We start from the raw sequence: 26,673 nt of genomic DNA on the forward strand, positions 1-26,673 counted from the left end.
AAAGATACTCTTTTCTTCAGCTTAAGATAGCTTTATTGCTTAATGCTCTTCTTTGAACCGAAATGAGGACATTTATTCAAGATTAGCATATATGATGAAACTGTTCAATTTAGGAAATTAGATAATTGTTTGAAACATCTGAGCATGCCAAATGCTATAGTGATTGTCAAATTTAATAGGAGGATATTCTTTGATCTCTGTGTTTTGCGTTTTTAAAAAACATGCTAAAAATTTTCTATCAACTCCTATTTTAAAAGGAGAGAATAGAAATCATTGTCACTTAAAATCAATTAGTGTTATTTAAAAAAAAATTTTTTTTTCAATGTTTATTTATTTTTGGGACAGAGAGAGACAGAGCATGAACGGGGGAGAGGCAGAGAGAGAGGGAGACACAGAATTGGAAACAGGCTCCAGGCTCCGAGCCATCAGCCCAGAGCCCGACGCGGGGCTCGAACTCACAGACCGCGAGATCGTGACCTGGCTGAAGTCGGACGCTTAACCAACTGCGCCACCCAGGCGCCCCGATTAGTGTTATTTTAAAAATGAATCCGTCACATTTGAACATACCCTTCTTTATGGTAGGGTTTTAAAAATTAGTTCTAAGACTGTTAGAAGAAAAATGAGAGAAAGTTTAGAACATCTGTGGACAACCTTTCAGTCAGAATTGTCAGGTCTTTATAAGTAATCTAGGGATTTTTCTTGTTGCCTGGTAGCAGTATTGAACATATGCTAAATTTACAGAAATAAAGCTGGATAATCAAATCTGATAAGCTGAGAAGAAGTTAACTAGAGCAGTCTGTGGTATTTTAAAAATTTTCCAGGGTAATTGGGGACTGGTGGCTGAAATCAATATTTGGGATTTCATTTGTGTTAATACAAAAACAAAACCACAAGCTTACTTTTTAATTAAATTATTTTTCTTTGATTTAAAAAATAGCCCTCCAGGGCGCTTGGGTGGCTCAGTCGGTTGAACATCTGACTCCAGCTCAGGTCATGATCTTGTAGTTCATGGGTTTGAGCCCTGCGTCAGGCTCTGTGCCTATGGCTCAAAGCCTGGAGCCTGCTTCAGTTTCTGTGTCTCCCTCTCTCTCTGCCCTTCCCCTGTTTGTGCTCTGTCTCTCTTTCTCTCTCGAAAATGAATAAACATTAAAAAAATTGTTTTTAAATAGCCCTCCTACCTTCCAACCAATCCATCCTTGTTGGGAGAGAAAGAAAAGAAAAATTTCTATCCGCTAGCTGCCTGCATGCCACCTCAGGAAATAGCATGTCAAATTCCTGCTTTATCAAGATCCTCTTCCTGGCCTTCCTCTCATCCTCATTGATTGAGTGTGCCAGATTCTGTGCTAGGTGCTGGGCCTATAAAGAAGTGAGACAGGATTCCATTGTACAGTAGGGGAGTAGGTCTAACAAATAACACAAAACAGGGTGGAAACCTCCAAAGAATCCTTTTGGTATGTTTAGAGAAGCTATCTGCTGAAGGAGCTGTCAACTTCACCAGCTCATTACCTTTTGTAATTCATTTAAATAAAAAACTAGTTAAGTTCTTTGAATTTTTCCTGTTCTTTACAAAGCAGCTCTTTGACAGGTATTATCTGTCCCACCTAAATTCTTCTGCAAACTCACTGTGCCTCCAAAAGAGCCTTGTACTTTCTGAGCAACAGTAAAGACAGCTTTGCAGAAAAAGCCCACTTCCTTTTCTGTTCTTCAGGTCTTTTTCCCTCCTAACATTTCCATCAGTTTGATGTTTTCTCAAACACCAGGCCACATGTGCTGTCCTGATCACGGAACCACACCAAGATCATGCTGTTTCTTTCTCAGTGCTTGCTTAATGTAACTCTTTAAGACGTCCCAGTATCACATTTGTCTGATGTGTGTTCTACAGGGAAACATAGCTTCTGTTAGCATGGTTATGTTTGTTCTTTATATGCATTTAACAGTGGCTTTTTTGGCCAACTCAGATTGGAATAATAGAGCTTCAGTTAGGACAACTAGATAATTTGATGAATGCTTGTTAAACTCTGCAGTTGATCTGAAAACAACTCTGGTGTGTAGGTTAAGTGTTAGCTAGGAGAGGGAGACCCTATCCAAGCAATCATTGGATAGCTTCTCTAGCAAAGTTTATGAAATGCATTTTTCAAACTTCTCTAAGCAAAAGTGATTGCTTGGCTGTTTAAAAACTAATTGATCATGTCTTTTGTCTTCTCCTTCTCCTCCTTTGTAACTCTTCTGATTTCCTGTGTGACATTTAATAACAAATTATAAGACTAACAAGGATGGATTTCAATTCCTGTGGTTTATGGATCAGTTTATTAGGCCAGAAAGGGAAGGTGCAGTAAAGAATGTGAACACTTACTGGGAGCAGCACGGGTTAGGAGAACTAACCTGGGATGGGAGTCTGGGAGAAAAAAGAAGGATCTTTCAAATCAGGTACACTTAAGTTCAAATCAGGGCTCTGCCATTTACTAGCCATGTGAATCTGGAAAGGTACCAGATCTTCTAAGGTCTTAGTGTCCTCATCTGTAAAATGGGGACTGTAGGATTTACCTTCCCAGTGTAGGAACAGCATCTGAATTATGCATTGAGTGTTGCCTGGCACTTATTTTCTGTGTCTACTACTCCTTCTTTAAAAGGCAGAAACTTGGTTCAGATCAAGTCACTTAATCTTTCTGAGCCTCCGCTTTGCCATCTGTATAATGGGAATTATAACATATTAACATGAAAAAGCTCAAAAAATTTTTAGTCATATGCAAGTATAATGACATTTCACAAAGGCTTCCTAAATATCCAGGATATGAACTCTGCTGTAGCTTTTTTTACATTTTTTTGGTGCTTCCAAAACATCTATTTGGTATTATTATTACTGTATATTAGTTATATCTCACAAATATTGCACAATTAGTGGAAAAAAACCCTTATCTTATTCACATTTATAATCCCTACTATATTTTAAATATATTAAGAGCTTGGTAGATGTTGATTATATAAATAATTCTCTGCTCTGCAAACTAATATAGCTTATAGCATCCTAATGGATTTACTTCACCTTTATTGTTTCTGTAATAATTTTATTTTAACATTTTATATTAAATGTTAGAAACCTAAGATACTTTTCTTAATAACTGTATTTCTTGTAGTAGAACTGAATTATGTTCACAGATGCAGGATGTCTAGGAGTTTTGGTGTCAAAGAAGAAAAAAAAATTGTATGTTCCTACCCTCTTTTATTAGAAAAACTAAAAATTCAGGAGAATTTCAAATTTGCATAATATTTATAGTTTTAATTTATTTTGTGTATACAAAGAGATATCACTTATAAAAATGTGCTGTTGCAGTCTATTTATAATTGAATATTTATAGTTGAATATAGTTGAATATTTAGATGGATTTTTCCCTTTCCAATAAAAAAATGTACTTTTTTAACTTTTTAGTGTCTTGAAGTCACAGAGTAGAGAGTAGCTTCCTCTAAAACCTTTAGAATTTTTCCTATATGACCTATAAGACTTGAACAACCAGAGTAGTAACCTCTTTTCTGACTGTTGTCCACTGATTATTCATTTGGTGGGCCTAGTTTAGAAGAAGGGAATATACCCAGCAATTAACCAGTAGTCATTAAGGGATAACCTACAAGCAAATGAAAGGCCTGCATGCTTCATTTCACCTATTAAAAAAAAAAAAAAAAAAAAAAAAAGGAAGGAAAGTAAAAAGGCAACATCTCTTAGGAATTTATTTTGCACTTGAGTTGTTCTTAATCATTCTATTTTGGTTTTGTTCAGTGTATAGGAATTGCGATAACCTGATACTGTGTTCATTTGTTATCAGTAATTTCCATTTGCATTCTTATAAACTGAATAAAGGCTGTGTAAGTGACAATAGATATATATTAGTTATCTATTGCTGCATAACAAGTTGCCTTGAACATAGGGATGTAAAACAATAAATGTTTGTTTTTTATCTCACTAGATTCTTTGGATCAGGAATCCAGGAATGTCCTAGGTGGGTGGCTCTGGCTCAGAATCTTACATGAGATTGCAGTCTAGACGTCATCTCATGTTATAAGTAGTCTGTGTGAAGGCTTTACTGGGGCTGAAAGATCTATTTCCAAGGTGGTTTGCTCACATGCCTGGCAAATTTGAGCTGGTTGTTGCCAGGAAACCTGTTTCTTACCATGTGGACCTTTCCATAGGGCTACTTGACCATCTGCATAACATGAGCAAATGATCAAAGGGCAGGATAGAAGCTGCATCATCTTTTGTGACCTAGCCTGGAAGTCACACATCATTTCCATGATACCCTTCTGGCTATACAAATTAACTCTGCTCATAGTTGGAGGAGAATACGCAAGGATATGAAGACCAGGAAGCAAGGATCTTTAGGGGCTATCTTAGGCGCTGGCTACCAAACCAGGAGAATGTCTAATCTAATATGTGCAAGTGTCCAGTGAATGTTCAAATAGCCTTAATTTTAATTTTATCAAAAATAATATAAATTGGGGTGTAGAGGTTTTCAGTTTTTACATCTTTTGCTCCAAATTGCATGTGTTGGTATACATTGGTTATTGGTTCATTTCAATTACTTATATAACAGATACCTATTTTCAAACATGTAGTCATAGGAGAATTCTAGGTAAAAGAAATCATTTAGCAAGGCAGGACTTTCATTGGTGATAAGCTCAGCACCACTGAATAACCTGTGCCATTCTGTAAAACTCTGAATTCATCAAGCCCTCAACAGACATTTACTGAGCACCTCTTATGTGCTAGGCAATATGAATACAGATAGCAATGCAAAATGTCTCTGTGCTCAAGGAAAGGCAAACATTTCATTATAATTATGCCAAATACTATAACAGAGGTACATACTACAGATGATGAGGTCAGTTGTTGAAGAACATGGGCTCTGAAGTCAATCTGCCTGAGTTCAATTTCCAGCTCTCTTATTTATTAGCTATCTGACCTTGGACCACTTATTCAACCTTTCTATTCTTTAGTTTTCTGATTATTCCCTTTTTACAATTTACCTTCCTCATAGGGTTGTAGGGATTTAGGAAACACTACCAGTGAGTGCTCTTAGCCAGCCAGAATTCCTGGAATGATCAGTTTGGATGAGGGAAGATTTCCAGAGAATGTGAGATGATTGAGTTGTTTCTTGGAGGGTAAGTTGGAGTTTGGTCAGCACAGAAGATTGGTGGAGCCCAGGGATGAGATGCCAGCATGCAGTAGAGCTGGAGCCTGAGGAGCTGAGCAGGAGTAAGGCTGGGGCATGTCATGTGGTAGCTTCAAGGGAACGACTAGAAATGAGTTTAGACAGTGGCATGCAAGGATATGAAGTCTCAGGTGGAGCCCCAATACGTTGTAAATTTTCTGAGATTATCTGTTTAAATATCAAATTTCTTGCTGTCTTCAGATTGCTAGATCTTATGTCCATATTTATGGTTAGGAAGAAATTGTCACCATAATGACAGGCCAAACAAAAAAATTTGGACTTTTTTGTGGAGGTTTTAAAAACAGTAGAATGATAGGATTTGCTCTTTTATTTCTTTGTTTGTTTGTTTTTAAAGTGGTTTGGGCAATGGGTTGAGTAGTTAGGATGGTTATAGTAATCAATGGGGAGAGGGTTGAGGCCACGCAGGAGACTAGAGAGGTGAGTACAAGTATACCAGAACCTGGCCCTTCTTGTCAGGTTTGGCATTTCCCATAGGCATCCCAAGCACATTCCCGGGACCCTGGCAGGACTAGGACACTTCCCATCTTAATCTAAAGAACCTTGACTCATCCAGAATTTTGCAATTATAAAAATCTAAGAAGGAGAGATTTTAATGTTAGCGTATATCTAAGTATCATTTTGAATTACATATGAGGAAATAGGCACCATAATCTCTTGGCCTTTAAATGTCTGGCTCTAGTCTTGATAACCTTATTTTATGGATAAAAGAGGATAATGATTATGTCAATTTTAGAAACTCCTTAACTGCCAACTTCCCACTTTCAAAAGGTTTTTTTGAAAACAAAACTAAAAAGAGAGATGAGGCTTTAAAGAAGAAAAGATGGGTAAGAAATGAGATTTTTGACTTAGATAAATAAGAATCCCTTTGCCAACCAGGCTGACTTCTAGATAGCTTCTAGGCCCAAGGGTGGGAATTAGAGTGCTTAGTCTATTTAGCCTTTCTCACATGTCTTTTAATTCATCTTCCAATACTCTCTCCCAACAGGGCTGACCCTTCATTGCTTTTTGGATGACATGTTCCATGGACAGACTCTTTTACCAAGACACACGAGACTCCAATTTGTGTCTTTCTTTTAGCTTTTTAGCTTCTTTAGGAGGTAGTTAGGTCTAGTTGAAGCCAGAAGGCTCTAACCCATCTAACATAAAATGACGAGACAGGAATTCTTTGATATCTAGTTTGCTTAAGGCTTATTTATTTTCATTAGAAAGAATTTTCATGTGAATGCTTCCCTCTTTTTCTTTTAAAACTTAGAAGCATGCACTAATGCACCTTTGCACTACAGCTATAACACTATTAAAAAATAATCCAGAAATGGATGGTATTTTATAACAACTATTAAGTTGCATGAAATGTTAGTGTAGCAAACAGACTGAAAGACAGTGTTTCCATTCAGGGTTATATAGCCTTTCAGGGAGAACCCAGCTATGGAAGGGGAAATTTTGAAGTAACTTATCCCTTCCTCAATTATGTTTGAAATTTATATATTTTCTGATAGCTTGCATCGTATTTGGGTTCATTTTCCTTACACTATTTCTAATTTGACATTTCATATTATTTCATAACTAAGAATTTAAGGATTGTAACTTTTTTGGTGATAGTTTTTATTCATGAAGTACTTTAGTGTGAAAAGAAAATGGTTGATGGAAGATGGTCTTGTTATTAAAGTAAACCTTTCTATAAATAAATGCAGAAACATCTGTTAAGGGCAGAGTCTGAATGTGGCAGACATCTGAATTGCGTCAATTCCCGCCTTGTGGCCAAATTTCTTAGGCTTTCTTTATAACTAATGGCAGAGTTTCACATTCTCACAGCATTAGGCAATAGAATGGGCAAAAGAACTGGTGCCAAGTTACCCTCTTTCTTGGGTTAGCTAGTGGTAATAATTTATACTCCCTAAGGAAAAGTGTGGCGTGTTTTTGTTTTTATTTTTGAAGACTGAAAACCTGAAATTTCTCCCTCAACATCACTTTTAGGTGCTGGCTTTTGGCAGTTTTCCAAATGTCTAACTGCTAAACTGCTCTCAATAAATTATTGTGGTGTTGCAGTCAGCTTTGGTCAGGAGAAAGAGGGCACAAAGTCTTTCCTAGAACACCATGGGCCCATCAAATGACCTTTTTGAGAAAGAGCTGAGATTTCTTTTTCAATGGCACAAAAACGCTAATTGAGATCAAACAGAACACAAACCCACCCCACAAATACCGCAGTTCAAATGAGGAAAGGAGAAGGTTGGAGAGGGGAGGAAAAATTGTTCTTCGGAAAACTGTTTGAAGCTAAGGGCTTATGTATTTTGTTCTTGGATAATTAGAAGTTAAAATGGGGTGATTTAGCATTTTTAAGATAAAAATTAGCCAGGACTGTAAGAACACTGTGTACCTTTTCAGGTGCCTGTGTAGTTCCTCCTAGAATACCTGTCTGGTGCTCCACTCTTCCTCAAGACTACCTCAACACTCCTCCCACTTGGGGACTCCAGCGCCCTAAGGTGAGTCTGAAAATTTGTACTCCTTTCATATATCCTAGAAAAATATCACTTAAAGTGACATTTTAAAAACAATTTTTCAAAATTGGGGGAGACTTTCAGAGGTTGTGTTCACTGGTGAACTCCTAAGAATCATTACTTATAAGTCCTGTATTTAGATAAGTATAAAGGGTAGTTAGCACTAGTATTTCCTTGCCAGTGTACCATAAATCCTAGGTCCAAATTTGGGGTGACACTACTAGCATTATGAACCATGCTTTAGATTTCAAACGTGGAGTCTGAAGCAAATTTTTTGCAGGTTGGTGTGTCACCACTTAGGCTTTCTGAGCGTTATTCTACTCGTGCTTTAAATTGGCAGCCTCTTTTATTTATTTATTCATTTTTATTTTCAGTTTTTATTTTAATTTCAATTAGTTAGCATACAGTGTTCTATTAGTTTGGGAGGCACAATATAGTAATTCAACACTTCTGTACTTCACCCTGTGCTCTTCAAGACATGTGCACTCTTTAATCCCCATCACCTATTTCACCTGTCCCCCTATCCTCCTCCCCTCTGGTGACCATCAGTTTGTTCTCTATAGTCTGTTTCTTACTTTGTCTCTCTATCTCTCTCTCTCTCCCTCTCTCTCTCTCATATTTTTTCCCTTTGCTTGTTTGTTTTGTTTCTTAAATTCCACATATGAATAAAATCATAGGGTATTTGTCTTTCTCTGACTGATTTACTTCAATTAGCATAATACTCTGTGGCTCTGTGCATGTTGTCACAAATAGCAAGATTTCATTCTTTTCTGTGGCTGAATAACATTCTGTTTGTGTGTGTGTGTGTGTGTACACACATTTTATATATACACACACATACCCACCACACCTTCTTTATCCATTCATTAATCGATGGTCTGTTTTACAGCAGAGAAGTATTTCTAACAGTGAAGATTAGAAGGTCTTGATAAGTTTGAAATAGCTTATAGTTTGAGCTTCCATCTCTTAAGTACTGTAATTGTCTTCATTAAAGGGGGTTCACAAAGTCTCTTAAAGTGAGAATATACAACTAAATTAATTTTCACTTGCTTTTTGTGTGCTTGATGTGTATCGCCTCTTGAAACATTAAAGTGCTTCATTGGTCTCAGAAGGGAAAATAATTTGACCTTGTTTGTAGTATGTGAATCACTTGTGAATAAATTGTCCACATTTTACAAGGTGAATTAACTCTTTAAGGGCACCAACCAGCATGCTGTTTCATAAATTCCTTAGTCTCTTATTTTGCAAAAGTTACGTGCTTGCTTTTTTGCCTTAATGATGTATCTTCAAAGGTGTTAACATAAATTAATCCATCCCTGAAATAAAAATAACCTTAGAGCATTGTAGTAATTGCTAGAATATTTGGAGGGAAATGAATTCCTAAAAACACAAGTCCTTATCCTCACTGGTTCAGTTTTTCTCCTACAGACTCTCGCATTGCTTGTGGCATTAGCAAAATCCATGACAAGCAGGCCACACGTGCTGAAAGTAAAAGATAGTCAGATTCTCATTGGACAGTTTTGTTATATCCATATCAGAAGCTGAAAAATTCTAGTTTAGCCCTGCTATGTGTCATGTGATCTAAAGAAGAAAAGTATAAGGAATAAAACGTATTATGTAGTCTAACTTACTACAGTTCTCTCCATAATTATGTTATCACTTAAATTTTAGGTTTAGCTTTCATCACTGATGAAGCTATTCTGTAAATCTTTCTTTTATTTACATTAATTATGTTTTGTTTGGGAGGATTTATATATAAGTTATAGGAAGAGGAACTATGGTTCAGATTTAATGTTTAGATATTGTGTACACTTGGGTTTGAATGCTTCAGTTATTTTGTTTCTTTTAGAACGCTGGTAGTTACACATGTAGAAGATGTAGGACTTGATTCAACTTTGCAGATAAAGAGTTAATTTTTTGCTATTTCTTCTCAAATGCTTACTATACTAGGAATTAACAGTCTTTGATTTTTGACTTCAAGTGCAAAAAGATTCCCTTAGCATACTGCCTTGTTTTCTTTTTTCAAATGAAGTTTTATCTGTTTTAAATAAATGAGGGGTTTCTGGATGTGTTATAGTAATAGATAAAACTTTTTTGCCTTTTGCTGGCTGCTGAAGTAAACCAGTTTACTCATAGAAAGAGGGTATCTGAGTTCCCTAAGCCTTTCTGAATGTAGCATCTAATTTTAGTCATATTAACTTTCTGGCAACAAAACCAGCTTTGAATTTTCAGTGTTGCTACACTGTGAAACTACCTTAAATATTTTTTTGTGGAGTGACTTTAAATTTTTAATGTCTTGCAATCAGACTATTTCTACTAAATTACATTTTCTCCACAATGATGTAGTTTCTCGTGAGCCATTATTCTTCTAGCGAATGATAGAGAATAATTCACATTTTATTTATCACAAGGCATCTTTCCTAGGTTTTAAATTTGAGGCTGTGTAAGAAGAAACTTTAAAACTCATATTTTATGTAAAAAAAGACAGATTATGTAAAACAGAATAAGACATTACAGATAATTTATTTTCTTCTCTTTCTGTTCCAGATAAGACTGCATTCTTCTCCCATCCCCCTTTTCTGGTACCTTCCTGTAAAAAGCATTAATGGAGGGAAAAGAATGATAAACAGGACTTAGCTCTATAATCTTCTTTCAAAACTGCCCTGTAAATAATTTCCTATAGTTTCTGTAATGAAGCTTATGGTGGTAATATTTTGTGCCTCTGGTAGTGGGGAATAGTTTCAAAATACTCTCAACATTTTACATTTTAAGCTGTGTGTGTGTGTGTGTGTGTGTGTGTGTGTGTGTGTGTGTTCATGTTTTCAGGTTAGGTTTTCTGTCCCACGTAGATTTAGTGGAATTTATTTTTTATATGCTTATACTTGGTTTTAACGGTTTAGGTGGGGGCATTTCTAAATAAAACTTGTTAAAGAGATGTTTATTGTTGTTACAGGTAATTTATACACGCAGAGTTTAGGAGACTTGAAATGATCTTTTGGCAAAAAAAAAAAAAAAAAAAAAAAAAACTTGGTAGAAGAAGGGGGGACATTTTCTGTAATTTAAGTTGTCATAGTAACTTGCATCAAGACCGATACTTGGAATCCAGGCCTGAAGAATTTCAGTGACAATAAACATTCTAGTTGCATTCATCATTTTTTTCCCCTCTGAGAAAAGAGCCATCAATTGTGATCTAATTATTCGCTTTCTGTTTTTAGAAGATGAGTAGCAGCTTGCATTTTTTAACACTTTGAAACTTGCCTGGTAGAGTAGAAATGAAAAGTTAGCTGTTTATATTTAAACTTGGCATTTTCTGGTAATGTATCTCAAACTAACCATTTCGGATGACAAGATAGGTTCAATATAATGGTTACTTAATGAAATATGAAAAGAAAAAGAGAAGTTGATGAGGATTTGAACACATTGCCACACACATTTGTTAACATGCAAATTTTAATATTAAGAGTATTGGAAAATGGTTTTCATGGAACTCTGATCTGGGAATGTTAGGATTTTCCTAATATCAGATTTTTAATATATTTATGGTATCTTGTATTCTTAAGCATGAATGTATTTAAATAAAAAGGAGGAGATATCATTTTTATTAGCAGAATAAGTTTACTTTGAGAAATTTGTATCCAGGCATTATTGTTAGATATGCTGTCTTTCACAAAGGACAGTATAATGTTGTTTTTAAAGAGAAAGCTTTTTTAGGTTTTGCTTCACTCTTGCCTTCTGCAAGATACTGATGACTAACCAACCCATAATTTAGAGTTAGAAACATTCTCCTTAAGCAAGGAACATTAGGAGAAATAAAGAGATAAAGGTGTATGTGTCCATTCATTTTAGGAAACTTGGAAAATAAATAGAAAGAGTTTGTAGCTAGTCTAATAGTAAAAAATAATATACAAAATTAGCAGCTGTTGAATATAACTGTAGTCATCTGTAGATAAAAGTGGTAATACTTTTGTAGAAACTTTTCCACATATGTATGAGAATCTGAATCAAATGGGCAATCTTTTAAAAAACATAAATCAACAAAATTGAGTTTTAAAAATATAAGGTAGATGTAGAAAACCTAAATAAACCTACATAATTTACTGGAAATTGTGAAGGAAAATATAATCACCTATTATTTCACTGTTTAGAGATATTTACTGTATGTATTTTATGGGAAGTATCTGAAGTTATGTGTTATAAACAAATTAAGGATCAAGTTATCAATAGCCAAAATACTAGTAATGGTGAAACACACAATTTTATCTCCTATTAGAATTAGCAGCTTACTTGCTGTCATCATTACTATCTAAAATAGCTCTGAAATATTTAGCCAGTATATTAAGAACAGAAAAAGAGAATTATTGAAAAGGACAGAATTATTTGTAGATAATAAAAAATGCCCAAGATATTTAATATAGTAAAATTCCATTATAAATAATGTAAATATCATGATTTATTTATATATATATCTGTTCATAGTAGCAACAAAAATTTATGCTGGGGATTAAACTTTGTAAGAAATGCAAATGGCCATGGGCGGGAAACTATTAAACTTTATTCTGAAGATGCAGACTCAATGTATCTGAAATTCTAGAAAAGAGGCTTTTAGCAAAGCATTAGTTCTCATATATTTAAAACAATTGCTCATTAAAAAAAAAAGGTAATACAGTTAAGTTTAAAATGTATAGAAAGGTATAAAATGAAAAACAAGATTCCTTTCTTCCTCATTGTGTTTCTTCTATCTAAAGGAACCATTGTTAACAGTTTCTTGGGTATCTTTGCAGAAAATGTGCATACAACATTTATTTATGCCTTTTTAAACTTACAGCAATAAGTAATAGTGTGTGTGCGTGTGCATATGTGTGTGTGTGTGTGTGTGTGTATTACACGAGATTCTTTACAGGTTGACTTCTTTAATTACCAGAATAATCTTAAAGGCAGATATGATTATCACACTGCTCATTGAATTGGTGGGAGTTCAGTAAATATGGTTAGTGTGCATTCTTCCATTTGGCTGAGTTTATAAAAATAAGGTTAGTATGGAATTACCTGGTATACTCGAGATTCTGATTGAGTCTACTTCTGATTGCACCTATGACTATCATTCTCTGTGATCTGGTTTCTATCCCTACAAATTGAAATGGTGCTTATATCTGCCTGAATGTGGTAGAAAGAATACAAAAATTAAACAGGGCCAAAATACAAAATCATTTTTTGTTCTTAAGGTATTACTAAGATAATACTCAAGAAATAAGGATACCATAACACTTTTTTTCTTTTAAGTTTATTTATTTATTTTGAGAGAGAGAGAGTGCGCAGGAGCATGAGCAGGGGAGGGGCAGAGGCTTGGAACTGTGAGATCATGACTCCAACCGTTAACCAACTGCTACCCAGTCATCCTCCATAACACTCTTTCTAATTTTACAAAGGCAATTCCTTTTATATAAAGCAGACCTCATGAAAGTTATAAAGTAGAATAGGATGGAGTCCATATTTTCTGCTGTCAGGAATATATAGTCTCACCAACTTAAGCAGGTTCACACCAGATGGGAAAAACATAGTTTTTAGTTTTTATTGCTAAGCGATACCATGTTATAGCAATTCTTGAACTCTTGAACTTGCATGCTCTCTCTCTTTCCCTCTTCCTTTCTCTCACATTTTAGCCAGGGTATACTTGGCTCCTTAGAAATTTAGGGAAACTTGTCTTAAATCTCCAGTTTCAAAGCTTATAAAAGTGTCCCCATGATCTTGATAGGTCTCAAGGCTTCGTGTCTCCAGTGAGAATCCCCTCATCTGTCTTTGACTTGACTCTATGGATAGTCTTCATTTTGTCCAGGGTTAAACCTTCCTTTTTTAATGGATTCTCTGAGAACACAACACAACACATGCACACCACTTAGTAGAACCTACCAAAGATCTGGGACTTAGAGGAAAGAGATTCACATTGTGGGAAGGGCAATCTTGATAGTCTTCCTAGACTCTGGCTTCAACCTCATCCCTTCTTAAGATGCCTCAAAAAGCTACAAAAACTGCCACGTGTCATCTGGACTCATCTGTCAGGGTACAACTCAGCTTATCCCATTATTAATTGTGTGACCTTGACTGATTAGTCTCTAAAATCCAGTTTTCTTACTCGGATGTTAGGTAAGATTAAATTATGCAGTTGATCCTTAATGTGCTGTGTTTAGGGGTGCCAGCCCCCATGCAGTTGAAAATCCACATATAACTTCTGACTTCTCCAGAACTACTGGGAGCCTTGATAACATAAACAATCAACACACATTTTGTATTTTATATGTGTTATCTGCTATATTTGTACAATAAAGTAAGCTAGAGTAAAGAAAATGTTAAGAAAATCCTAAGGAAGAGAAAATGCATTTATATAGTACTATACTCTATTTACTGGGGAAAAAAATACACATAAAAGTGGACCCACACATTTCAAACTTGTGTTGTTCAAGGGTTAACTGTGTATGTAAAGGTCTCAGCATGTACAAAATTCAGTGTATTATAATTATCACCAATTTTATTGAAAGAGTACTGTTTTGCCCAAATGCTTCGATCTTGTTTCAGACTTAGGCTAGATATATTTTTATATAAGCAGATGTTCACCCTTCTGTACTTATGGAAACTATGTAATTGTTCAAACCACACACTTTGGAGAGTGAAACATGGCATTATTGTTAATTATGCTGGGATAACCATGTAAACTGTAAACCAGGATGAGTGGTCACTCAGCATGCCTCATTTGTGGTGCATGCTCAGAGAACACAGGTCATTGTCATTGAGTGAGACAATGAGGATATAGGACAAATGAGGTCACATTCATCTTTTTGAGCTTTAGTTCCTTACTCATTAAACTGAGATTAACAATAACTAGCTCACAGGGTGACTAGAAAGATTAAATGAAGTTTTAGTCTGATAAAACATTGTATATATGTGGAAATTGGACACCTGTTAATTCCCTTCTCTGTCTCTGCAAATTACCTTAGTTCTGCTGATGGGTAAGTTTGTGTATAGCTGTGTTATTAGGTACTTAACCTTAATGTATCTTTATAGTTCATTCCACTGGACATTGTAGGTGGTAGTCATAACCAAGTGCACATGTGGTTCCTCAGTTTCCTGTGGAGAGTTGGTCTATATTGCTTCAATTAATCACTTTTTAACACTGAAAGCATGAATTGTAGTGTTCAGGAACCACACCCACTTTCCCTATAAATTCTCCTGTGGTATGCTTTTTTCTTATGTGCTTTCCTATTTTTTGGATGAACATAATCTAAGTACGGGGATTTTTTTCTTAAATATTTCAGGTATGAATATTTATTTGCATTTAATACATGGTGAGAATCAAAGGCACTTGATTTTGCACATCAGTTGTAGAGATGTATTTCTTCCTTGGGAAAAAAAATCTAGCCGAAACCTTAAAAATTAATAGTATAATTGGTAATATACATACCAAGTTTGATTTTCTTATCACTTACAAATAAATTTTAATAACACCAAACTGGAAGAAGTAATAGATAGACCTCAAGGTTTGGGCCTTTTGCAAAATGATCACAGCATTTTCACCATTATTTTTCATAGTTGTTGTCTTCATTAGCAAATCCATATTCAGACTTGGTGGTATTTCCCGGTCTTTAGGCTTACAGAGAGTCTGTGGAGGACAGACAGGTGGTAAATGATTTTAGTCCTGTCATAAATTACACTTTTGTGGAATGAAGAAGGTGCTATGGGAGCACATGGGAAGTACTTTGTGCAAAGGTTTAGGAAGGCTGTTTGTGGCTACCATTTAAGTTAAGTGTTTAAAGGTAAGTAGGTCTTTAAGGAGTGGGGAGAAAGCCTTTGAAAATGGCCTGGGAAATAGCATATGCAAAGCCTAGAAAGGCATATAAGGAGCATGATGTGTTTGGGAATTAACAAGTACAGCTAGGTGTGAATATGAATGTGGATGCCAAGGAGATGACTAATTTAAAAAAAAGGAATTCTTATTCTAAATGATAGCCCTTTTCTAGGGCTCTGGGCTTTATTGTAATTGAAAGAATCAATATTATAAGTAGATAAAGTTCTAGTTGGAAAAGAAGTAGAAGTGTTAATGACTTAGAACAACCTAAACTTTAGCTGTCTCTGTAAGGAGAAAAATTACTTTCTTTATTCTTGATGGTTTTCCTATAATCTCAAGAAATTAAATATTTACAATATCCTCATTCTTCAAAAGGATATTGCTACTTTAAAATTTTCTCACTTAAAAAAAATTAGATATAAATAGATAACATTAAAATCTATATATACTGGTTCCAGCCAGTTAGCTTAACATTCCATTCATTTTGTTAACATTTTATTCTGTGAGCTGCTCTGTAGCCACCAGACAATTTTGGTGTGCAAATTCTTTGCAGATTTTGCCTTGTCAAAATGTGAATTGCGTGAGGGATGAAATGATTAAAAGTGCTATTTTTTTTGTACAGCAAATAATGATTTCAGAAAAAAACATGCTGATATTAACTGCCATTTCTATTCCATTTTGCTCCTGAGAATTATTTGAATGTATACTCTCCATCTTTTTATTATATCAAGAAGTAGAAATATAATGACATTTACTATTAACAAAATAGTAATTTCATGTAGTAATATTTACACTCTCATGTGAGAAATAAAATAATGTCATATGAGTGACTATTTTAACTCTAGTACCATCTTGCCTGCTTCATTTTGTATTTTCCCTGTGCTACACTATAGCATATACATAAAATCTTTATTTTTTCTTGGAAAGCACTCTGAACATTCAGATTTGAGCTTGAAGAAACCAAGACCCAGTTGGAGACTGATTTGCTCCCTTTAGACATCTCCTCTAGGGCAGAAACTCTTCTCATCATCTTTGTAGTCTCAGTGCCTAGCCAATAAATAAAGATCTGTCAAATAGGTGGATACATCTCTTACAACACACCTCATTTGATTCCTGGTCAGCCCATGTTCTTTGTACATTGGTACCTCCCCCATCTGTTTTCCCTCTCGCAAAGTGGATTTACATAGCAGCAGCATTCCTTAGGTTTCAAATTATGTATTTATGCATGATTGTTGGCTGTCATAACCCCATCCCCAACTCACAAGAAAGCCAAGCTCATCAACACGTTAGGACAAAGGGGCCATTTGGACTGAGAATCAATGGATATACCAGAATATTCCTGAATGAATTTAATTTCCACACTCAAGATAGATGGCACTTTGTGCTTTTCAATATGTTGTTCATTTTTTTTTTAAGTTTGTTTATTTTGAGAAGAATGAGTTTGGGGAGAAGCAGAGAAAGAGGAAGAGAGAGAATCCCAAGCAAGCTCCACACTGTCAGCACAGAGCACAACATGGGGCTCAGTCCCATGAACTGTGAGATCATGACCTGAGCAGAAATCAAGAGTCGGATGCTTAGCCTACTGAGCCCCCCAGGCGCCCCATTTATGCTTCTTTTGATGAAATTACAGAGTCAAGATATTCTGTAGGATCGGACACTATATTTTTAGAATAGTGTTTCTAAGCAGGAGTAATTTCATTATTGGGGTGTTTAGAAAATTTGTCAGAGCATTGTTGATTATTACAGTGATTGGAAGAATACTATTGGCATTTAGTAAATGGGTAACAGAGATGCCAGGCATCCTGTAGTGTACAGGACAGTTCCACATATTGATATTAAAATGGCCCCCTCAGTTTCCTATTGAAAAACCACAACTGAGCATAACTTTTTACATGTATACACAAAGCATTTTTGCATTGTCTTAATATATAATGAATTTTCTAGGAATACAACTGTTATGGAAATTAAGGGAAAATCATATTTAATTCAGAAGTTGAAAAAGAGTTGTTCTCCAGTTTAATAACCATGTCACAGACAACAGTCCCCTTTGTAGTATTTGAGTTTCCTATCAACGTACCTGCACTTTACATACCTACGTTTACAACTGTTGCATTTATGACATAGACATACCTCAGAGATATTGTAGGTTCAGTTCCAGACCACTGCAGTAAAGCAAACATGACAATTAAGTGAGTGAACTAAATTTTCTGGTTTCCAGTACATATAAAAGTTGTATTTACACTGTAGTCTAATAGTGTGTAATAGCATTATGTCTAAAAAAACAACATACATACCTTAATTAAAAATACTTCCTTGTTAAAAAATACTAACCATCATCAGAGTTTTCAGTGATGATGATGATGCACTTATCACAGATCACCATAACAAAGTAATAATGAAAAAGTTTCAAGTATTCTGAGAATTACCAAAATATGAGAAAAACACAAAGTGAGCAAATGCTGTTGAAAAAAAGACTTGCTTGTTGTAGGATTGCCACAAGCCTTCAATTTGTAAAAAACACAATATCTGCAAAGTGCAGTAAAGCAAAGCACAATCAAACAAGGTAGGCCTGTAAAGGTGTGAGCATCTAGCTACTTCATTGAGTCTTGTCATTTACATAGTTAAGTTCATACCTCTCTGCTATAAATCCTTTTTCTTTTATTTCTTTCTGGCTTCTTTGTTGAGAATAGCCTATTTGGGGGTAGAGGACGCACAAGTGTAGAAGCAGGGAGACTCATGAGGAGGCTTTTGCAGTTAGGTGAGCAATTATGGTAGCATAGACAAAGATATAGCCAATAGGGTTTCCTGGCAGATTAGATGATGGCTTGTGAGATAGAGAAATCAAGGATAACAGTAGGCATTTGGGCTTAAGCAACCAGATGGATACATTCTAATTGCTTTGAACTGAGATGAATATGGGTGCAACAGATTGGGTGGGGGGTGGTAAGATTAAGAGTTCTTTTAAGACATGTTGAGTTTGAGCTAGAAAGGCAGTTGAGGAGGAGGGAGCGGTTGGAAGGGGTACGCTGGCTTGGCATGCACTCCAGACCTCGGGAACGTTATTGTGTGTAGAATGGCTGATTTTGGAAGACTATTGCCCAGAAGAAAAGATGTTTGGTTTTCACAAGCCAAAGATGTACCAAAGTATAGAGGGCTGCTGTATTTGCAGAGCTAAGTCCTCCAGTTCTCAATTCACTGACAGTAAATGCTATGGAAAGGACTTCCAGAGCTGTTTTGGGTTGCATGAGACTCGTTCAGGAGACATCTGTAATGCCTGTGTCCTGTTTTTGAAAAGATGGAAAAAACTGCCAGCAGGATCAAAAAAAAAAACCACAAAAAACTGGAATCGTGGTAGATGCAAGGGCAGGACCTAGTCTGAAGACGGCATTGAAACCAAAGACAGTGAAAACTCTATCTGGAAACAGGATAAAAAGCAACCAGATCAGTAAACTACAGAAGGAATTTAAACATCACAATTCTGATGCTCACGGTACCACCTCAAGTGCCTCCCCAGCTCAGTCTCCTTGTTAATGTAACCAGTCAGATGATGGCTCAGATACAGAGATGGCTCCTGGCTCTAATAGAATGCCAGTGTTTTCCTTTTTAGATCTCACATACTAGAAAAGACAGAAAATACGTTGTGGGATTATCTATAAAGGCCGTTTTGGAAAAGTCCTCATTGACACACATCTGTTCAGGCCTTGCTGCAGCAATAAGAAAGCAGCTGCTGAGAAGCCGGAGGAGCAGGGGCCAGAGCCTCTGCCCATCTCCACTCAGGAGTGGTGACTGAGGTTTAGGTAGAAGGGGAACAAAAAAACGATTTAAATTTTGGAAAGAAAACAAAGCAACAAAACCCTCCTATTTTTAACTTGGATACCTGCTATTCTGCCAAAAGACACTTTCTAGAATAGTTTTGAATGGGTTGTTATTTCTCCTGCAGTTCCACAAACTCTGAAGCCAGTGTCTAGCTTACTAAAAGAAAAAAAGTGTACATAATATTTAAGATGCTGAGTATTTCATAGGAAAGCTGAATGCTGCTGTAAAGTGCTCTTTAAGTCTTTTTTTTTTTTTTTAAATCCCCTTCTAATGAATGAATCTAGGGGAATTTCAGGGGACAGAGATGGGATTTGTTGTATGATAAACATATGTAGTTTTAGTCTTTCTATATTGAGAAACAGTGGTTGGGGCATTTTTAAGATGGCTGGCTATACTTGTTTTCCTTCATGATAATAAATTTGTCACAACTCAGTAACGTGGACTTGCCCCAAGAGGTAGTTGTTAATAATTTAAGGTCTTGACAAGGTTCTGATGATTCAAACCTGTACTACTGAATATTAAACAGGACAGACTAAGCTCTCTGGTACAAATACCTTGAAGGAGTAATTTCTAAACATACAGAGAGGTAACTTGGGTGTATATGTTGCATCCTCTGTCACCTCCCTCCATATTCATTTTTGATAAAGATTTTAATCTATATTGAAACTTCTAAAGCAGAATCAAAGCTCCTCTGGGGAAATGACAAGTTTTAGGATGAGCAAGCCTAAATGAAGAGAACCAAAGCATTACCGCATGGTAGAGATCACATTCTATTAAAAATGTTAAATTATCTTCAAAAATGTACAAGTCTTCAGGATGGCACACACAAAAAAACAAAGGTTAATGCTTCTTGGGGCACATTTCTTAGAGAGCTTGCCTAGTGTGTAAATAAATGACTTTTGTTTGTGTTACGTGACTGGTGACTTCGTTGAAAATCTGCACAATTCAGTTTTAGCTCTGGATTACTTCAGTTGACCTTTGTGAAGGTTTTGTCTGTGTAGAGTGGTTGTTTGACTGGTTTTAACCTATCAGGGTTTGGGGTTTTGGGTTTTTTTTTTTTCCACTCTATATTAAAGTAAATTTCTAAAAGAAAAGAGGTGTGTGTTAATGCTGAGTGGGCTGGTTTAGGTTTGACTTCTTTTAGTCAGGCTTTGTGAACATTGAGATGATAGATGATGCATCCGGAACACGGAGCTCTTCAATTCCAAAATCTTCATTTGAAGGCTTTGTACTTGAACCCAAACCAAAGTACTGTCATTGCCTGTTTTCTAAACGTTCAGGAATAACCTATCACTGGTTCAGACTTTTCATAATTAGGGAGGATCATTTGCCTACCTCATAATAACATGACTCAGTGCTTATTTTTAAAACTGGATTTTAAAAATTAGATAGTATAAATAACAATAAGGAGTCAGCCACTTTTTTACGGGCACCATATAGTTTTATAGTTCTTAATCTAAACTTAAAATTTTGTATTTCTTCCTTATGGCAAAAACTACAAGCCACCATATGCACAGATTACACCGTGAGTTGGGTTGGCTCTCCCATAGCCTCTGAGGTGAATTACAAGAATCCCAGCCATTATCATCTTCCTCCTGTTGTTCCGAAATTTTTTTTTTTTTGTACATTTTGGCTACAGTATTGGTGGTAGAATATACTATAATATGGATCATCTCTACTTCTGTATTTATTTATTTATTTATTTATTCATTCATTTATTACTAGACCTCAACCACAGCCTTCTTCTTCCCCTTCCACCTCTTTGCCTGTAGGATGTACTGTATATAGTCATGCACTTTGTATTAATATATTAGAAATCTACAAATCTGTTTTGTACTTATAATCAAAACTTTTACTAGGGTACTGAATAAATTTAGTCTAACTATAAAAAAAAAAAAAAGACATGTTGAGTTTGAGATGTCTACCACTCAGTAGCAACACTAAGTAGGCATCTGAATGTGAGACTGAAGTTCAGAGAGGAGTGTGAGCTCAAAATTTTATGGGAATTGTCAAGTATATGGTATTTCAAGTTATGATCAAATTGAGTGAAATCACCAAGGGAGTGAATATAAATGGAAAAGATCCATGATTGAGATTTGGAATTCTCAAAAGCATAGAGAAGAGATTGAGAAGGAAAACCAATGAGATTGGAGGAAAAGCAAAAGAGTGCAGCTGTTCTGGAAGCCAAATGAAGAAAGTGTATAAGGACGAGAGAGTGATTAATTGACTCTTAGATTTAGCGATGAGCTAAAACATGATGGGTGACCATGGTTTTGGTGGAGTGATGGGAGTTAAGAGCCTGACAGGAATGAGCTCAATGGAGATGGAAGGTGAGAATATGAAAAGGGATCAAGAAATGGAGGATAGCTGGTAGGGGAAGTGGGATCAAAAAAATTTTTTTTTGTTTTTGTTTTAAGATGGGTAATATAGCTACTTACGTATTCTCTGATTGACAATAAAAATTGAAGATAGTGATGATGCTGGAGCTGATATAAGGGGGCTGACATGCTGCTTAGCCATGGGATGCCTATGGCTGCACCACTAGTTGTCCAAGCATCTGGTATGACATAGCTCTGGAATAGTCAATTAATATATAATAGATTTTGAGGCCCTGGGATCATCTTCTCACTCTCTGGTGTTTCTTCATTTTTTTTTGTTTAGTAAAGTTGATCAGGCACCAGACAAAGGTTTAGGCTTTAACCAGACACTAAATTAGAAATTAGTGGGAAATTAGAAGGGAAGGCAGAACCAATTCCTTCTCAAAAAGCATCTGAGTGCAGCTTAAGTTTTTCCTTCTTGTCCACTGGGACCACCTTAACCATTTTGACTTGTGGGTAAATGGCACAGGGATTTTAGAATAAGGAAAGTGAGTCACCTATGAGGGCACAGACTGAGGAGGCACTCACTTTTAGAGTCATGCAAGTATAATGTTGGCACTTGAGAATGATGCCTCCTTACATTTTGCACCCTACACACTTTGCTTGCTACATCCCCCCTAATTCCCCTGGTCCTGAGAATGGGCACTGTGGTTCATTTAAGGAATAATAGGAAAACTCTTTCCCTAATTATCTCTTCTTATATTACCAAATGGAGATTTATGTGCTTTAGTTAGTCTGATACTTCTCTCTCTCCTCAATATCTGGTTGACTTTGCCAACTAACAAACATGAGGAATACTTGGTAAAGAAGAAAAGAAATGCTTCTTTTCTGCAAAAGAAAAATTAGTGATGAGACAGAGTAGAGAATGATTGGTTGGAGCCTTTAGGCCAACAACTTGAAGGACTTTTAGATACCAAAAAGGCTGGAAAAAAGGAACTGGGGGATAGAAGGGAGAATCCATTCTGTTTTTGAAGACAAAAATAGAAACTGTTCCACTTTAGCTTAGTACATTTGTCATTTTTAAGAGTTTTAAGGGCCCTGGTACCATCTTGTCCTTCCATCTTTGGAATCCAAGGTGATAGGTTATCACTTACCTTGTTAGTCCTAAGAATTGACTTTCTTGTTCTGCCCAGTGCAGATCTGAGAAAGATCTTCTGAGGTCATCTGAGGAATTATCCATCTTTGTATCTCAGAAACCAAAAAAAGACTTACAGTAACATCTGCAGAACCCAGAGAATTCTCAAGGCTTTGTGTCATGTGATCTTGTGTTTGTCCCTTCTGAGGGAGCCACAGCGGTAAAGATACAATAGAGAATCACGGACCATCTTGACCATACTATATGAGTTGACAGATTCTCATATGAGGAGCATTTAGGACCAAATGTGTGGAGATGGTGCAGATGTGCTTGTGTACAAAATGAGAGTCAACTGAAGGAATGGTGGGGAGAGATGTACACAGACAGCTCTTAGGAGCTTCCACTAAGAAGTGTGGGAATGGGAAAAGCCAATTGAAATTACAAGTGAGAAAGTTTTCTTCATTTTAAAGTGGTCACCATGAAAACTGGAATGGCAAGAAGTCCATGACTAATTACGAATGAAATAAAAGATAACTGATTAATGATCCTGTTATTTTAAATCTTGAGGTATTTCACTACAAAATTAAACCTTAAGTTGCAGCCACCTATGAATGAATCTGGGAGCAATACTATCAGATGACAGAAGTTTTTATTGCAGTTTCTTTTGGGATGAGGCCTGATGCTGGTTTAGCTTGTGTTATTTCCATATCTGAGAGCTGACAGTCATGTGCCCATGGAAAGAAGTCCTCACTGAAGATAGTAGACATTTGACTTTACTCAGTGCTACATAATCAGGAGGTCCTTTGAGAATTTCCCCAGAACTGATTTTCCAAAAAATTAGTCAAATATTTCCCAGAAAGACTTTCCTCTTTTTCGTGAGCAATATCATTTTTGTTAGTAGTAGTTACTCTTCTAGGCCCTTGCCTCCTCTTCACGTCCAGTCCCAAAAACAGCTGAGTCAAGTAAATGTGAGAACATAATTAATTAACTGATAAATAGAGACTAACTCATCAACTTGTTTAAATCTAGTGTCTTTAAAGCTTTTCTTGTCACATGTTTGGCAAATAGTAGACCTTTAGTAAATGCTTTTTTGAAACCATTAAGTATAATATATATTCTGCTTAATTATTTATTTTATTAGATTGTAGGGTATATTAGTTCATGGTTTGAGTTCTGGTTGCATACTGCCTGGATTCAGATCCTGGCCTTACTCCTAATGAGGTGTGTGATCTTGGGCAAGTTTTGTAACTTCCCTGTGCCATGATTTCCTCTTACAAAAAGTGGGGATAATAATAGTGCCTACCTTTTAAGATTATTATGAGAACTAAATAAATTGATACATTCAGAGCACTTAGAATAGTTCCTGGTGTGTGGTAAGTACTTAATAAATATTACGAATGATTTTAACAAAAGCTGTCAGACATTTAATATTTAAAAAGTGAGAAAACCGAGTCTCTACTTCTTCCCCAAATAACACTGTAGCTGGCAATGAATACTTGAATGTTGGTTGCTTGAATACTAGATAAGCCTTTTTTCAGTGGCTGTAAACAGCTTTCTGTGTTTCTGAAGGTGGAGGAATAGAAGTCTTCTTCCCATCTGGCCTCATGTCAATACATCATTCTTGACACACTCTTGACACTGTGTTCATATATTGTTTACATTTTTGCTAATCACAAAAGTGCGTTTTTTAAAAATTTGTGAGTACTATGTTTAGTATCCAGATTTGTTTTTTGTTGAGTATTCTGTGTCTATGATGTTTCCTTCCACGTGAATTTTAAGAGTGGTACAGTTTGTTCCATCTTTGTGCTTTGTCCACCCAAATTTATAGAATCAAAACACAGGAAGGTATATCTCCCAAAATTAAAAAAAAAAAAAAAATGGTGAGATTTCCATGTAGGCAGCAGCATGATATCCACAGGGTTCTTTGTTGATCCAGGCTCATAGTCAGGGGGTTGGGCAGTTCTGCTCAATAGAGGGGGCAGCGTTCTCTTCATGTGGTGTGCCCACAGGACTTCCCTCCCAGCTTCTCTCGTTTGCAGTAATCCAAGTCTGTTTTATAAACGCATGGAAAAATGTGGCTTCTCTGCTGATAGCCACCTGCTGGGACAGCACTTTGGTGTTCATAAAACACTTTTAAATAGGTGAATTTAGGGTGATGCTCACAGCAGACTAATGTGAAAAATATTCTTATAGGTATTCTACAGCTGAAAAAAAAAATGAGTTTAATGTGTGAGTTTAAAAGGGCGTTCACTTAAAATATAAGTGAACCCAGGTCTGCTGACTCCTTAAATCCTGTGTCTTCCCATTTTATTGCTTTCTGATCAGAGTCACTCAGGCTCAGCAAAATCATGTAATAGGAATAATAGCTGAGACTGTTCATTAGAAATCATAATCATAGAATTAGAATTTCAAATACTGTAAGATTTGACACTGTATTTAGTTATTGAAAACTTTACTTTTTATAAAATAAAAGACCCCAGTTTCTCTTTAGTTATATTATTCATTCTTTCTGGTTATGTATTCTTCCTGCTTATGCATTTTCTAACTAGCCTTAAATTTTTAAAGGTATTTTTTTTCGTTATATGTATACTTTGTCATTAAAGTAGATTTCATGTTGATAGAAGTCTTTTTTCTTTCAATGTGGCTGGTGTTGAGTAGGCCTAGATTAAGAGTTTTTCTGAAATTCTTAGAAGAGTGTAATTACCAGTTCTTATCCTGTACTTGATAGGTAGGTGAGTGGTCTCAAGAAGAATAAAATGGTTCTATTTTTGTAACCATTATTTTTCTAAACCTCATTCTGAGTAAATGGTGCTTTTCTGTATTGTCGGGACAAACCTCAGACCTGTAGCATTGGTTTGAAGAATAGGAGAGTGTGGGCCTTTGTTGTTTCATGGGGTTGTGTTCGTGTCCCCTGCCTGAGCTGCCAGTGCTGCAGATGCAGCCACAGCTGGCTGGTGCCATGTGTCCAGTGGCTTGCTGAGCGAAAGCTCGCTCACTATGACAAGCAGGTTTGGGCAGAGAACTGCCTATTTCAAGATCATGTTCAATGATCAGTCGCTAATGAGTCCTGAAAGACCCTAACTCCTATAGTAATACCAATAGCTATTTTTATTAAGCTATTTTTTTTTTAATTTTTTTTTCAATGTTTATTTATTTTTGGGACAGAGAGAGACAGAGCATGAACGGGGGAGGGGCAGAGAGAGAAGGAGACGCAGAATCGGAAATAGGCTCCAGGCTCTGAGCCATCAGTCCAGAGCCTGACGCGGGGCTCGAACTCACAGACCGTGAGATCGTGACCTGGCTGAAGTCGGACGCTTAACCGACTGCGCCACCCAGGCACCCCTATTAAGCTATTTTTATTTTTATTTATAGTCCTATAGACCCTAACTAACTCCTATAGTAATACCAATAGCTATTTTTATTAAGTAATTGCTGCATGCCAGGTTGTATTTAAGTCTTCATGTTCATTGTTATTTAGCTCTGACAAATTTAAGGATTATTATTTCCACTTTAACATTTATTTATTTTTGAGACAGAGAGAGACAGAGCATGAACGGGGGAGGGGCAGAGAGAGAGGGAGACACAGAATCGGAAGCAGGCTCCAGGCTCTGAGCCATCAGCCCAGAGCCCGACGCGGGGCTCGAACTCACGGACCACGAGATCGTGATCTGAGCTGAAGTCGGAGGCTCAACCGACTGAGCCACCCAGGCGCCCCTATTATTTCCAATTTAGCACCAAGGAGGTAGTAATTTGTCTCAAGTCACATAGCTAATAAGTGGTAGGGTCAGGATTTGAATTCAGTGCTGCCTGACAACTAAAATGTGTTCTTAACCAGCAACTTACATATGAA

General features: G+C 36.2%; 1 protein-coding gene and 1 pseudogene across 2 annotated transcripts in view; both read left to right on the forward strand.

The window, feature by feature from the left end:
- Positions 1-26,673, forward strand: part of RASSF8 (Ras association domain family member 8) — a 118,315-nt gene that overhangs the window by 29,790 nt on the left and 61,852 nt on the right. The window contains exon 2 of one of the 2 annotated variants that reach the window (XM_043564841.1): positions 7,605-7,702. The exons of the other annotated variant lie outside the window; for it this stretch is intronic. The gene's annotated coding sequence lies outside the window, so the exon portion shown is untranslated. The remainder of the gene's footprint in view (positions 1-7,604; positions 7,703-26,673) is intronic. 2 annotated transcript variants of the gene reach the window in all.
- On the forward strand, positions 9,452-24,732 carry LOC122473967 (annotated as a pseudogene).

This window comes from Prionailurus bengalensis, chromosome B4, assembly GCF_016509475.1.
Source record: "Prionailurus bengalensis isolate Pbe53 chromosome B4, Fcat_Pben_1.1_paternal_pri, whole genome shotgun sequence".
NCBI classification, from domain to species: domain Eukaryota; kingdom Metazoa; phylum Chordata; class Mammalia; order Carnivora; family Felidae; genus Prionailurus; species Prionailurus bengalensis.